Below are 16,645 nucleotides of genomic sequence, written 5' to 3'. Positions count from 1 at the left end.
TTCATCACACAATGAGGATACCATTTTTATATTACAGCTTAAATAAAAAATTTTTGTCTGGAGTCTATAAAGGTGAATAATGATTGTCATATTTCTGAGTAATTTTTAATTGACATCATGGTCACTTAGATACTCGTTTTTATCCCACATGGCTTCTAGAAATCTTCAGACCAAATACTGGATACACTGTATCAGGAGTATAAGACTTCATGATATTTTGTCTTCTAAATTTATTCATGAGTTTCATCTAATTTTTCTTTTTTTTATTATAGTTTTATCTCAATTTTCTTGTTGACTTAAATATTTCATCTTGCCACATTTCAATTTTATAAGCTACCTCACATTAAGTGTTAACATAATGGAAACTAGAGGCATAAATTTAGATACATAGTAAAGAGGAGAAATACCTGCTTTCAGTGGTTTTCTTCATCTACCATGGTACCCAGTAGAGGATGAAAGATATTCTATCAGAGGAGAAGGTCTTTAAGTTATAAGTATTTAATAAATGAATAGTATAGAAATATTTACAAAAATAGCTTATCTTTTAATTGAGTACAGTATTTTTATTTGAGAAAATAAATGACTTGGCTAAGATTTTATAACTAGTGAATAACTGAAACTAAACTTAAATCAAACTACTTTTTACTTTCAGGTCTGGTAATTTGTTGTTTTTCCTCTGTGTGTGTGTGTGTGTGTGTGTGTATGTGTGTAGATACCACTAATACTACACCACTCTGAAATTGTCGTATTAGGAAACTAGTATATGTATATATCTGTATCTATAATATCTGTACACATACATGCATGCATCTATCAAACATTATTGGACAGACATTTATTTTCTGTGCCTGCAAATCAAAATTGTATTTGAAATGTTAATGTATCCTGCTAACTGAATATATATATACATCTTTTAAAATCTTTCTGACTAATCTCTGCCTCAATGTCAACCCAAGGCCTCTATCAAACCATAGGTATAGCAATGTCAGTATGCTTCTTATTAGAAGTCCTTCATATCTTAATACATTTTGATCTTATAGTTCTGTCACTACCTGATTCAGTGATGCAAGCAGCTATATTATCTCTTGTGATCACCGTCTTTGTTTTTAATGGATATTTTCATGATCAGTATATGTGACACATCCGAACACAAATAGAGAGTTTAGTTCTCTGCAGAACATAAATTGATACACTAAAATATGTTGTCATATTTATTTCTTTGTGATGTTTACATGTTTTTAATCAATTTTAACACTATGTATATTTTACTTTATGCTTCAAATACATTTTGTATAGCAGGACAGTATAAATTACTGACACAAATTAATATTAGCATTTTACTTCAATATATTAAATCTACACTAACGTTCAAACTTTCCAAATGTGAAAAATATCTGGTGTACGATAAGAGGAGTTCCTGCTCAGAAAGTTCACAGACATGGTTTGAAGGATTTCTGAGGTATTGATCAGGTAGAGTTTGAGGAATCGAGCAGAATTGGGTGTTCCTCTTTATTAATAGACTGAGAGGTAAAGCTAGTTTCTTGCTAAAACCTTGCCATAATAGAATTTTATGACTGACTTGCAGCATTTACTGGATTAATTTTTCATAAAATAGTGTTTAAAAATAACTGTTATTTCCTCATAGGATCATAGTGACTAATAAAAGTTGTTTACCTTAAAATTGGCAACTAAGCTGTGCAAAAAAACAAATATTGCAAGGTGGTTATCTGTCCAGTATTTGAGAAGGTCCCATTACCCATGTAAACCATTTATTTATTTTGTAAATCTCTAACAGAACTTGGGGGATTTTTATTTGTAGTTACCTTAGGAGAGTTTTTTCAAGACATAAAGGATTGATTGTTTAAGGGCTGATCATGTCTTATGTTTATCTCTGCCGTATCTACTGTTGGTCTTGTGCAGACATTTATCCTTAAATGGAGTTTACCACCTGCTGTGGGCTGCATTCCCAAGCAGCAGGACTCCAGAAAGACCAGAGCTGGTGTCTCTACTGGCCTCACAGCTCCCACAGGCTGGGCCTCCATCAGAAGGAGTTGGGTTTCCCAGCAGTGGCAGCACCAGGGAGTGGACTAATAACCTTAAATTCAACAGGCTGCCTCATCTTATTTGAGGTTGTGAGACACATATGTCTAGAATGACCAAAAGATAATTATTAAAACTTAAGCAATAAGTGAATTACATTACACAATTGCACTGAATTCTGTTTTCTTCAATATGAACTGAAATGAAATATTAATATAAATAGTTTGTCTACATACAGAAGTAATAAATAGAATCTTGCAAACAATGTGGACAAAATTGACTTACTGATTTTGAAGTTTTAGAAGATTAACAAAAAAACAAATGAATTGCTCATGTTTATGAAATTTTTTGAGGGTGGATAAAAAAACTTTTAAAGTCTTCAGCAGGTGTAAATCAGACTTTCTCTTCTCTGAACTTGTAGTGGCAGTGCTAACTGTATTTTACTTATCCTAATTTGGAATTAAAAATAATTAAAATTCTTCCAAGTCATAAAGCAGTTAGATGTTATAGGTTGGAGATAAGTTTGGAAATGTGTTGGGGAATATATAGTATATACATAATTTCCAGCATCTTAGCCACCTCAAAAATATCAAGGATTTTCTCCCCTGGTTAAAAATACTTTTATCTACAATAGAAGATTTAAAGAAAGAAAGTGGCTGGTGAACCTGTAAACATCAAGACAGGAAAACTAATTGCTATCAGAATAAAATTTACTGTAGGCTGCCCTGCCGTGTGTTAGGGTTAGCTCACCTTCTTCTCATCTGTAGCATGAACTATTGGCATACTCAAAGAAGGAAACATTTTTACAACTATCGAAGTCCATGGCCTAGTAATATGGAAATGACTAAAAACCACTTTGCAAACTGTCTGCCAAATAGGAAGGCACTCAGAAATTATTAGCTTCCTTCTAACAAACCCCTTTTTAAACAATGAACTGTTTTCTCCATGGATGTCAGCCATTTGCTTCAAGCAAATAGTTTATGGCTGGATAATGGCCATGTTGTAATCATAAACTTTCAGTTTATATAAATTTTGATATTTAAACAAATTATTAAACACTAAGTACATGTGAAATTTTTGTTACCATAAGATTGTGGTTTATTTAGTAATATTTACAACTTTCTTCTTCAAGGAGTTTCTATTCTCTCCAAAAATCACCAGTCTTATTTTCTCAGTAGACAAGAAACCTGAGTAAAAATAAGCATCTGGAAAAATATGAAATAGAGAACATAGAAAATGCAGGAAATTTACTGATATCCTCAAGCTGACTCAGAGCTGGCTTTAGCTACCTCTTGTAAAACTTCAATGCCACACTTTGCTTTTGAGGACTAACAGACAGAACAGATTTTGAAGGTGCCCAAAATAGGAGATTACCATACTGCAGCCCTAATTTTTCCATTGCTCTTCAGATCATAGGCTTGGTATCATCACTGGAACCATAGAGTTATTTTTTAATCATGTTGTCTAGTCTTGATATACCGTTGACATTAGAGTAACAGAGTTATTTTCCTGCTCTTGACCAGCTCCAGCAAAATGACCTTGAACTAATATAAAACAAAGATATATGATTATGTGTTTACATCTACAATAATTATTCTGGTGTTTATTAAGTCGATTTTTATAACTTGATAGAAACTGCCAAACTTTCCGTGTCTTGAGCTAATGAAGTAACATGATACATCATTGCAAGTTATCATGAGTATGTGGAACATATTTTCATGTATTTTCAAAATTTCCAACTCATTTTTCAAAGTTATCATGGTATAACATGATACTAATTAACTACAGAGAGACCTGTTTGGACATCTTACTCATCTCTGGCACTCTGATACATAGCATATTCTTTGCAAATGTAGATGCTCAAAAACAATTTGTTATATGTGTGATGGGATGAAGTTACATGGTTTTTATTTACATATATAGTAGAGAAGCACAACAATTAAATAGTTTGATTTTGACTTTCTTGGTTAGGAATTTTATGAAGATGGCACTATAGGGGGAAATCAATGGGAGGAAGACATCAAGGAGGCTCTTGAAATAATGTAAATGCTAGATGAAGAGGATCTAGAATAGAGACACTGTCCAGAAAGAATATGAACTCCAAAATATGGCAACGGATTATCAATAAGTTGGATGTGAAAAGCAAAAAGAGTCATTAAATATAAATTGAACATAATAAAGATTGACAAGTATTAATTTTCCATTCTACAAGAAATCTAAGGAGTATGTAATTTACCTTCATTACCAAGATCATAAACTTTTTGAGTACAGGGACTTTGTTTTTCCATTATCTATTATTACGCATGTCTTAATAATAGTTGTACACTTATTTTTCAATAAATGCTTGAATAAAAAGTAAAAAAAAAAACCACAATGTCTCAGGGACAAGAATAAAATTCAGAACCATTATGTTTGAATGTTTGAGAACATCCTTGCAAAAGCAGAAAAAGTATCACTTATATAGTCATAAGGCGTCTATGCTAACAGTGTTAAAATAGCATTGTTTATATACTTCAAAATGTTTAGGAATTGGTATCCAGTGATGGTGGAGCTATTATTCCTCATTCATTCTTGGCACATATCTTATACCTGTGGCGTTATGAGAGAAAAATCAGCAACATTCCACTTTAATTAACAGCTGAATATAATTGTTTAAAGGAAACGTGGAATATTGCAGTGTTCCTGCACTTTGAAAGGTGCCCGTACCTGAATGAGAACAATATGTACACTTGAGAGGCCCTTGCACAATCCTTAGCTGATGAGTCAACTGAGAGTTTGAGGCAGCTGTGCAGGCAAATCATTTTGCATCTGAATATGGATTTTTATGAGGCTACATAGTTTTTGTAAATAAACCTGAAGAAACACTACACCTGTTCTCTGAGAATGTTGTAAGATTCTTAGATGGTAGTTCTTTTTGATTAAAATGTATCATCACAAACTTGTTTTAAGACTGTTGCCTTGCTATTTTCCCATGTGTTTGAGAAGTATAAACTCTCAAATGAAGTGTTCAGCAAGTCTTGAAAATGATAATGACAGAAAGGAAGCATCACAGAATTTTGGGAACAGAGTAGGAACATACTCTGTTGGGGGAAAAAATAGTACACAGAGTAAAAATGCAACTTTTGTACTATTGTGACTTTGTTAAATTAACATTTGTTAAGTAGAGCTTCAGGATGTCAGAAGGTGAGCTGCAGTTCAACAAAAGACCACAAGGGAATTGAAATACAGAAGATTATCACTCAAAGGTGCTGGAGGAGATCCACAGAGCACACCTTGAGAGGCCACATGGCAAGGTCAAGGCATAATGCAAGAAAGAGCAGCAGGGCCTGCAGACTTTATTAGGGTCCATGTGTAGACGGCTTTGGGGTTCCTAGGCTAAGACTGGATTGGTCAGTACAAACCAAAGAGCAGGTTTTGGTAAACTCCAAAGGGGCATACAAGGGGAAGATTCTGAGAGGCCGAGGAGACTGTTTATCACAAGGACTATTGTGGGAGTCCTATCAGGAATTTATATTTACTTGTGACTGCAGATTGTTTTCTAGAGCATGTGCTTGCAGGGGAGGCTAGTGTCATTTCAAGGCCCCTGAAGGCCTCTGTCCACACAAAATGGGTGTGTTGAGGGAACAGTGTTATGGAAATGTAGGTAAACTCTCACAGTAGTGTTAAGCAAGTGGATTGAAAGGGGTGTGGATGAAAATTAGTGCCTGACATATTAGTAAACAAAGGAATGTTATGGACATCAAGTCATCAGCCTCTATTGCCACCCCCAAGGTCTACCCTAATGTGAAAGAATAGGATACTGGTCCTAGATAGCTGAATGCATATCAAAGGAATGATATCAGTAAGCCTAGACTTTTGTACTTTTGCATATATAGAAAAGCACTAAATTCCTTAATTTGAGATATCTGGTTTTGTTTAATTAACAGTAAACTTTTGATGTTCTATCCGGTCTTTGTGGCAAAACTCCTATATATCCTGGCTCCTCCCCTTTCTCTTCGGAGCAGTCTCTTGAAACAATCTGAGAGGCTGCCTCCCAGGTTCCAGTCCTCAGAAAGTCCACCGAATAAAGCATAACTCTCAACTTTTGAGTTGTGCACATTTTTTCTGTAGGCAAGTTCAAAGCAATGTGGTTCTAGAAAAAGTGCCCAAGTTTAGGAGTTAACTAGGTTCAAACACCCACCATACACTACCTTCCTTTGTAATTTTCACCAATTTAATTTACCTTTTTTTCTAAACTTCTTCTTCTGATTACTAGTACTATAAATATAATGGTTTATATTATATTAAATAAAACAATCTGTTTTAAGTCTCTGACTTACTGTGGTCCGAGTATGCCTAACATAAACACTCAAGCCCTTTAAAAGCACAGAGATTTCTTTAGCTGGTTGCTGAAGGGGAACTCATAGAGATTCAAATTATGAGAGTAACTTATGTGAAGGCGATTCTCCATTAGTGGCTTTGAGCAGAGGAAGCCATAAAGCAAGGACCTAGGAGCTGAGAGCAGTCCCTGATCAACAGAGAACGGGGACTTCAGTGTTAAAACAGCAAAGAATTTAATTCTGCCATTAATAAGAATGGGCATGGGAGTGGATTCTTCCATAGAGTCTAGCGCTGCTGACAACTTGATTTTAGCCTTATGAGACCTAGGCGGAGAACCCAGTCAAGCCTGCCTGTACTTTTGACCTGCTATGCTATGAGGTAATAAATGGGGGTTGTTTTAAACACCTACTTTGTGGTAATTTGTCACAAATCAAGAGAAAACTAACATGGGTTTAGTGAGTTTCTATTAATATTAAATTTTCTTTTTTTTCTGTATTTATTTTTAGATAATTATTTTTCTCTAAACTATGAAGGTATAGTTTTATTTTGTATTCTTTGCCTTTTGTTTTAAGAGGTTAGTTTGCACTTAATTTTGGATCCTTTATAAATATGTTTTTTTCTTAACTGCTTTAATAGTCCTCTTAAAAAAACTTAAACTCTTAAAAAAACTTTCAAAAACATAATAGTATGTCTAGGTGAGGACCTTCCTTCCTTCTCTTCTGTTTTTCTTTCCATCCTTTCCTTCCCTTGCTTCATTTCCTACCATTCCTTCTTCTCTTCCTTAGGCATTTTAACACTTCAGCTTGGGAATTTGTCACAAAGAACCAAAGAGCTGAATTGAATCTAAATCCTGACTTAATAGAGAAAAGGAAGTATCCAAATTGAACTTAATTTCATGCCCATCTTCAAGGTTTTGTTTATTGTTCATTATACAACCACCAGAAGTGAACTATCAGGTCAGTAGGAACTGGTAGATATCCATAGGCACCTCCGTCTTTCCTGCTATATACCACTACAGATCTATGTCTTTATTTTTGGCATCTGAGAAAGTCACTTACCTTTATGGAGGTCTGTAATAATTTTTTGAAAACTATTTTCTAAAATATTGTTTTAATAATTTTGTGTTGTTGCCACATGAAGAGTTTTCAAGGTATCCAATTTTCTACGTAGATACGTACATAGAAAAGCTATTGAATGCCATTTAGTTTGTAATGTAGGTGGTGCAGAAGCAGTGAATACTGTAAGAACAATGAATAATATAGTCACATTTACATTTTCTTAAGTCACTATCTGTGATGTGGGAATAATTGAAGGATGTAAAGCACTCAGACTGGGGTGGAAACCTTATTTAGAAGAATGGTTGTGTAATATGAATATGCAATAACTACAACAAACAGCATGAGAATAAACATGAAAATGTAAAAGAGGATATCAGAATCATAAAATCTGAGAGAGGGGAACAAGAAAATGTAGATTTCTTTCATTCTTTTTAGGATGTGTTTGAGCCTATATGATTACCAGTCTAAAGCAAATAGATATAGTAATGGGCTAACATGTTTGAAACACAGGGTAACCATAAATCAGAAGCATACAATAGAGTCACAAAAACCAAAAAAGAAAAGAAATTAAGCTGATACAAAAGAAAATTATCAAACCACAAAAGGAAAAACCAAATTAAAAAGAAAGGAACAAAGAAGAAATACCAAGTCAACTGGAAAACAAAGTTTAAAATGGCAGTAAACACATCTATCAATAATTACCATAAATGTCAATGGACTAAATACTTTAATCAAAAGACATAGAGTGGCAGATTGGATAATAAAACAAAAGCCTACAATATGCTGCCTGCAAAAGACCCACTTAAGGGTGGGTGAAGGACACACATAGATTGAAAGTGAGAGGATGCAAAAAGATATTTCATGCAAATGGAAAAGGCAAGAAACAGGAGTAGCAATACTCATATCAGACAAAATTGACTTTAAAACAAAGGCCATAAAGGCAGATAAAGAAGGACACTATATAATGATCAAAGGAGCAATACAAGATGAGGCTATTATGACCGTTAACATATATACACCCAGTATAGGAGCATCTAAATATATAAAACAAATATCAACAGACATAAAGGGAGAAATTAGTGGGAACACAATAATACCAGGAGTTTTATGTCCATCTGAACAAAACCAAATGTACCATTTACACATTCAGCCTGTATATAATTTGTAAAGAAGCATGCTTTACTTTACAAATGTTTCTCAAACAACACCATATACTAATCTTAACTGAAACCTAGAGCATCTCTTCCCTTGATAGTGTATTTTAATCCTTTAGGGGCAGTGAGGATTGCCAGCCAAGTTGTAGACTTGTATAGTTGATGCTCTAAAAGATTATTGTGTTAAGGTAGAGAAAAGTATGTAATACGTTATTATAATATTTTTGTTAAAGTATTGTCAGGGACTTCTAGATCCCAAATATGCCTAATTCACAATTTTATTTTTCTCTTTCTAGTATTTCCTAATGTTTTGCTTTTCTCTAATTCTTCCTTCTGAATAATGTTATTAATTTTTCCTCTTTTTTCTATATTTAGGTCATCCTACTCCCAAGTTCTAGAAGATATTTTGAATACAAAACATTTTAAGCTAAATGTTAAATTAGGCATCATTCTTTAAACAGTTTATGAAAAATTGTGGAGATATCAATTCATTGTTACTTATTATTTGATGGATCTCGTTCTTAAGAACATAACTCACATATTAGCCAGGGTTTTAGGATAAAGAAAGATTTATTCTGACTATGTCTATGGAATATATTTTTTAGAGGAGAAATATTTGGTTATCTTTTTCTTGGTAAAGTACTAACTTACTCATATTTCAGTATCATTTTGAAACAAACAGGGGGAAGAAGTATTTATCTTAATATACTTGATTCCCTACAGGGTCAGCAACACAGCTAAAATGTCCAATATAGAATATGTTAAAACAATTGCATTTTAATTTTTTAAATTTATGAGTATTTAAGGTATATTGCTAAGCAAATACAATAATGATTCTTCTCTCTAGTAGTCAGAGAAAAAGGCTGTTTCGATGGGGAAAAGAGGTATAGGATATCTACTCTGCCACATTTATAAAAGACTTTTATTCACTAAGCTTTATTAAGTTTGCTTTTACAACTTTCACTCAGAGGATTTTACAATGCATTTGGTATTGGCAAATGCTTGATAATTCCTCAGTGTGTATGGAAGTACAAAATAACACTTCCAACCTTTAAGACCAAACACTTTGGTAAATACCACAGATGCCAAATTGCTATAGCAGGTGCTAAATTGCTACTAGTGTATCACCTTGGGATATGATGAAGATAAATGGAGCCCTGTGCATTTCCCCAGTATTCCACAATTACTGGAACACCTGTGCTAAACGATGTGGTGCTAATGCAGTATAAACATCCTCACAATGCTCAAAGGACCTTCTAGTGTCACATCTCAGCTTGTTTAGCAGGGCCTCACCTTAACATAGGTGTTGGAAGGGTTTCACCTGTACTTGACACTGCCACTGTATGACATATCAAAGAAGCTGACTTTCTTCCTTCTCTGTCCAGTTTTTATTTCTTTATATTCTTACCTCATTCATTTTAATATTTTCTTCTATCCATTCTTATCTCATTTTTGCTACAAGAGTATATGTATTTCCTTTTGCTTCAAATGAATTATCTTCACACATTTGCTTTAACATCAGAGACCCATGCCATTGTCAGCAATGCTGGATGCTGTTACTACGATAGTTCTAGCACCTCTGTTTTCTAGCAAATCACCTTTGGCACATATAAGCCCTGATAGGCAAAATGGAGGTTTTAAAGATGACAGCAATAAGATGACAAATGGAAATGCCTGCAAATGTATTTGTAGTTGTGGACCTGGATCTACTTTTACCAGATTTAAACATTAAAAGACAAACAGCTTCGTGTGTACGTATCAATGTGTTTATGGTATCATCCATAGTTATTGTGAATTAAGATTCTGCCATTCCTGTTACAGACTATTTTGACAGCATTACTGAGATGCAATTCACATACCATTATAATTAAATATTTGTAAGTGTATAATATAGTGTATTTCATATGTTTACAGAGTTGTTTGACTATTATCACAATCTAATTTTATAGTATTTTTGTCCCCTGAAAATGAAATTTCTCTACTCACCAGCAGTTGTTCCCTATTCCCCCCATACCCTATCTCCTCCAGTCTAGGGAGCCAGTAATCTATTATGCATCTCTGTAAATCTGTCTGGTTTTTTTTTTTTCTTTCACTATTTTAAAGATCATCTCTTTACTTTTCAGCAACTTTAATTTTATGACCTTAAATGTGAATATCTTTGTTTTGACCCCCCCACCACCATTTTTGTTCATAGAATCTTGTAATTCAGTGCTTTGTATTTTTGTAATTTTGCAAAAACTATCCTCAGTTATTGTCCTCCCCACTTACCCACTCTCTCTTTCAGGCTACATCTGCTTTGCTAACAGTATGTGTATACCTTTATACAGCTCATCTCATAGATTGCATTCTCTATGGTACATCTTTTAAACTGTATTTTATATTTCATGGTTCAGGTTGAGATATGTCTTATTTCTAATACTTCATCAGGATAGGGGTGGTAGTGGGAAAAGCAAGGGAAATTCTGAGAAACTGTACATTTTATGTATGTCACAGTCCAAACCATTTTTTATGGATTTATTTCAACAACTTTCACAGAGTTTTCAGCTTTCTCTGAAATGAACACAAAGGAATCTCTATGAATCAAGAGCATATTAAGCTCTCACCTCTACAACTGTATATTTTGTTTATTTATTGTGTTTTCCAGATCTTGACTAGAAAATAGCAAGTCCTTGTGACTTTCTGCAAAAAATAAACACCCAGAAAGACAGGAACTACTTGTTCACAGTGGCTTTCATTGTCTTTGAAATTTGAAATAGTTCTTATAATTGGATTCACAAGTCACCATATATGCTTACCCAGGAAGTGATGATTCTTCAAAGATGATGACAGGTAGTGGCAAAGTAAAAAAAAAATTAATAATCCATAAATGGACAGTGCTACTCCAACCTCCAAATTTTAAAATTTAAAAAATATCATCCTGAATTCATAGGTATAGACCAAACAGACCCTAATGTGTGGAATAATTGAAAAGCAACCTTTTTATAGTATTTAAAAACACTTTACTAATGAACTACTGTATCTGAAACTTGCACTGTAAATTTATTGTTTAGAATGAGTAATACTGAGATGGGAAGTTTATTAGTGTAAGAAAATATTTTTCTTCATATACACACATGAATATAAAATGGTATGAAATGTTTATAAAAGTTTAATTGAATTTTGTTTGGATAAGGTATTTATTGATATTTGCTTGAAAGCAAACACTGTTTTGTTCTCCTTAGAAATAAGGTCATTGTCACCTCCTCAAAGTTTATAACATTAGATAAAGAAGTCAACTTAGAGTCCATTTCCCTCACCCATCCATTCACTTAATAAAAGTTTATAGAAGGCCTAATGACTTACATTTAGTAGCCAGTCTATTATACTAAATTACTGGTTTTGGGATCATACAAAGGTCTATGAGCAGACAAATAAGACTGAGCTGAGTTGTCAAAACAAAACTGACAGAACTATCCTGTGTTCTGTTATCATAGTGCTTTTTTATCTGAAGAAAACTCCATTTCCTGAATGAATTGTAATGGTTTAATCATGCAAAAGAATGACATGAGTCAAAATAACCACCTCACAAAGTTAAACATATTCAACTAAAAAGGTAATGAAGTGAAAATAAGTGGAATATCTAGTTCTAGTCTGGGAAGTAAGCCCAAGATTGTAATAAATGAATAATGAAAGTGTTTGCCTAATAATAATCAATCCTTCCAATCACAAGTTTGCTGTCAGTACATAATCATGTTGAGTAATTAAATTCCAGTGAATTCAGTTGCTAAGTCAGGCATATGCTTTGAGTTATCAGTATGGCCAGGGATCTCTCCTAGGTGCCTGCCTTGAATCACTTGCCTGGGTTAAGTTAGAAGAGTTTCTAAACTAATTACCAGAGTTTTCCTTCTGTAGAGGCTTTGCTCATTAGATCAGTTATTTACCAGCGCCTGCTATGAGAGGGCGGGAAGATCTGAGCCAGAGAAACAGATCTGTTAGTCTGGCCATAAATGCCATGCTGCAAAATCACAGACCCCTGCCCAAATCTAGATTCCTAGTTGTGTATCATGGCTCGGGATGAAATAAATACTGTCCTCTTACTATCTTCCTGTTCCCTCTACCAAGATCTTGTCAAGCTCTTACAGAGTAATTCAATGTTTCCCCCCATCACACACACATACACACAAGTATGCACATGCACACATGCATGCCCATACCTGCATACCACTTTTTCTCTCTTGTTAGCATTATAGTTTAGCACAAGCTCTCAGATTATCACTCTGAAATCTCTATGGAGTAAGATAATCAAAATATATTCCTAGACAAAATAGATCTCACTCAAGGAGGAATGCTGATAGAAGCTATCAAGATTTCATATCTGTTTTGTATACAACTTTGTAAACATGTAAGAGCATGGGCTTAGGTGTCAGACTGACCTGAATTCAGTCACTGTACTGCAACTTACTAGGTGGGTGATTTGAAAAAGTCATTTTACAGACTCTCAGTTTTATTAAATGCATTACTGAGAAAAATATACCATCAATCTTGTATAATCATTTTGACAATTATAGTAATTGTACATGAAAGTGCCTAGCATACTACTTGAATGCTCAGGTATTTAATACATTTATTTGGCTATCTCTAATTATTTATGTATAATATGAACTTGAAAGTTATTCATTGGAAATGAATTTTATTTGGTATTTTTTCTTTTTATTGAAGTATAGTTGATTTACAATGTAGTGTTAATTTCTGGTGTACAGTATAGTAATTCAGTTATTTATATATATATATTCCTTTTAATATTCTTTTCATTATAGGCTATTTCAAGATACTGAATATAGTTCCCTGTGCTATATGTTGTTTATCTATTTTATATATGGTACTTAGTATTTGAAAATCCCAAACTCACAGATTGTCCCTCTACCCCGTCCCTTTCCCCTTGGTAACCATACATTTGTTTTCTATGTCTGCGAGTCTATCTCTGTTTTGTAAATAAATCGTTTTGTGTCATTTTTTAAGATTCCGCATGTAAGTGATCCCATATGGTATTTTTCTTTCTCATTCTGGCTTACTTCACTTAGTATGACGATCTTCATGTCCACCCATGTTGCTGAAAATGGCATTATTTTATTCTTTTTTAATGGCTGAGTAGTGTTCCATTGTATAAATATACCACAACTTCTTTATCCAGTCATCTGTTAATGGACATTTAGGTTGTTTCCATGTCTTGGCTATTGTACATAGTGCTGCTATGAACTTGTATCTTTTCGAATTAGAGTTTCCTCTGGATATATGTCCAGGAGGGGGATTGCTGGATAATAGGGTAAATCTGTTTCTATACTGTTTTCCATAATGGCTGCACCAAACTACATTCCCACCAACAATGTTGGAGGGTTCCCTTTTCTCCACACCCTCTCCAGTATTTATCATTCATAGACTTTTTAATGATCGCCATTCTGGCTGGTGTGAGGTGATACCTCACTGTAGTTTTGATTTGCATTTCTCTGATAATTAGCGTGATACTGAGCATTTTTTTCTTGGGCCTATTGACCATTTGTATGTCTTCACTGGTGAATTGCTTGTTTAGATATTCTGCCCGTTTTGGGGTTGGGTTGTTTGTTTTTTGTTATTGAGTTGTGAGTTGTTTGTAAATTTTGCAAATTAATCCTTTGTCAGTCTCATTGTTTGCAAGTATTTTCTCCCATTCTGTAGGTTGTCTTTTCATTTTATTTATGATTTCCTTTTCTGTGCAAAAGCTTATAAGTTTAATTAGGTCCCGTTTGTTAACTTTTGATTTTATTTCTATTGGTATTCTTTCTTAGCAGTGGGTAGTTAACGATATTTTCTAATTGGAAATCAGCATTAAAATATTATAAGTCAATTTCCCTGACCTAAGCAACCATTTATTGACTTTTTTTATTCTTGATTATATTTTGACTTTCTTGGAGTTTAAAAAAAAAAAGCTTATACTGGAACTGAACAACTGAAAGTGTGGTGCTTTTGATGCCAGACTGGGACTTATTCTCACCTTCACCTGAGGGAGCCCTAGCTGACCCAGGTTAGGAAACTAGACAAACAATAACATAGAAATGGAGGAGTGGATTATTTGGTTACTGAGGAAGAGATCAATCTTACTAGAGGACCCTCAGGTAAATGGCCAAGATTTTAAAAACCTGCTGTACCAGAATGCTGTAGACCTCTTTTGTAATGCAAGCTGTGCTGTGTCCCTGAGAGTGTAGCACAGGTTACAGGTGCAGAATGGGCCTATAAGACACTGAGGTGAAAGGGAGCTGAGTGGTATTCCTGTAGCTATGGTGCTGGTGCCAGTTTGCCCTCACCATGGTAGCAGCCTGGACCTTCATGAGATATCTGCAATGACTTTGAAAAGCTTGCTTTCTTCCAGTGCTCCTAAAGAGGAAGATATATTTCTCTCTTTCTCTCACTCTCCTCCTCTGCCATTCTCCCATACCTTTTCCTCTCTCTCCATAGGTAAAACATGGTTTAAAGAGACTTCTAACCAACCAGAACTTTGATATATGAAGTCTCTAAATCCTTGTATACTAGTGGGAGAGTAAAGGCATTGTTTGAAGGAAAGCTGAAGTAAAGACTTACTTAAAGCAAATGACAAGTTACATATTTTACTAGCACTTCCAAGAGAAGTTCAGCTACAACCCAAAGAGGGGAAGGTATAGACTTCCCATCGCCAAGGTGATTCCTTTTTTCTTGGCTGGCATGCCTCAAAGGCTAGCTGTAATAAGAGGAAGAGAGAATTTTTTTTAATGATCTTCCTTCCTTTTTAATGACTTCAAAAAAGGAAGTTTTTGTGGCTTTTACTTAATATCTGACTACCTACTTGGGTGCCTATATCAAACAAAGATGAATGAGAGCATTTCTACTTTACAAAAAAAGCCACTTATTATATCTATGTACATGTATATACACATAAATATGCATATATGATAGTATAATAGTGATGCATTATGGGGAATTAAAGATGGGGAAAGCAAAAAAAAATTTATACTGTATGTATTTTTTGCATCTGGCATCTTTTGCTCATCATATGGAAAGGGCCATGGAAGAACATTGTGGGCAGATGGAAATTTCTATATGTTAATTTTGGGGTCATTAAATACAGGTTTAATTTAAAAAATAAACTAGGCTCATTAAAATATTTGACTGAAAAAAGTTACTTTCTCATTTTACTTGTTTCTATGAGTCTTATTAAATGAAGTATTTAGTGTCAACAAAAAATAATGAATTTGTTCAACTGATGTATTTTATTAAAAATTGTATTCAGATAATTGTAGATGCAGACGCAATTTGTAAGAGTAGTCCATAGAGATACCATGTACACTTACCAGTGTCCCCCTTGGTAACATTTATAAAACTATAGTTATACCCAGGATATTAACATTGATAACATCACTACTCTTTTTCAGATTTTCTCAACTTTATTTGAACTTGTGTGTGTGTGTGTTTAGTTCTATACAGTTATATCACATGTTTGTGTTCTTATATCCACTACCACAATCAAGATGCTAAGCAGTTCAGTTGTCACAAAGATCCCTCATACTCGCCTTTCATCATCATAATCATCTTCTTTCTTCCCCTACCCAGATCCTAACACGTGGCAATCACTAATCTCTTATCCATTTCTAAAATTTTGTCATTTTATTATACTATGTAAATGGAATCATACAGTAGAAATCTTTGAGACTGGCTTTTTTTTCCACTCAACAAAATTCCCTGAAGATTTATTCAAGTGGTTATATTTATCAGTAGCTCATTCATTTTTATTACTTTGTAACATTCCATGCTATATATGTACCTGTTGAAGATCATCCAGTTTCTTTCCAGTTTTGGGTTATTAAAAATAATGCTGCTATGAACATTTGTGAATATAAGTTTTACTTCTCTGGGGAAAATGCCCAAGAATACAATTGCTGAGTCACATGAAGGCTTATGCTTATTTTTATGAGAAACTGCCCAGCTGTCTTCCTGAGTAGCTGTACAATATTATATCCACATCAACAATGTATGAGTGATCCAGTTTTTCTGCATTCCTGCCAGTATGTGGTATTGTCACTATTTTTT

The 16,645-nt window shown here is 34.0% G+C and overlaps 1 pseudogene; it reads left to right on the top strand.

The window, feature by feature from the left end:
* The first annotated feature begins 12,839 nt into the window (after positions 1–12,839).
* On the top strand, positions 12,840–14,929 carry LOC116280254 (synaptojanin-2-binding protein pseudogene; annotated as a pseudogene).
* Positions 14,930–16,645: the final 1,716 nt, after the last annotated feature.

Source organism: Vicugna pacos, chromosome 4, assembly GCF_048564905.1.
Source record: "Vicugna pacos chromosome 4, VicPac4, whole genome shotgun sequence".
Classification (NCBI taxonomy): domain Eukaryota; kingdom Metazoa; phylum Chordata; class Mammalia; order Artiodactyla; family Camelidae; genus Vicugna; species Vicugna pacos.
Note: the sequence above shows the minus strand (reverse complement) of the source record. Positions and strands in the feature narration are given on the sequence as shown.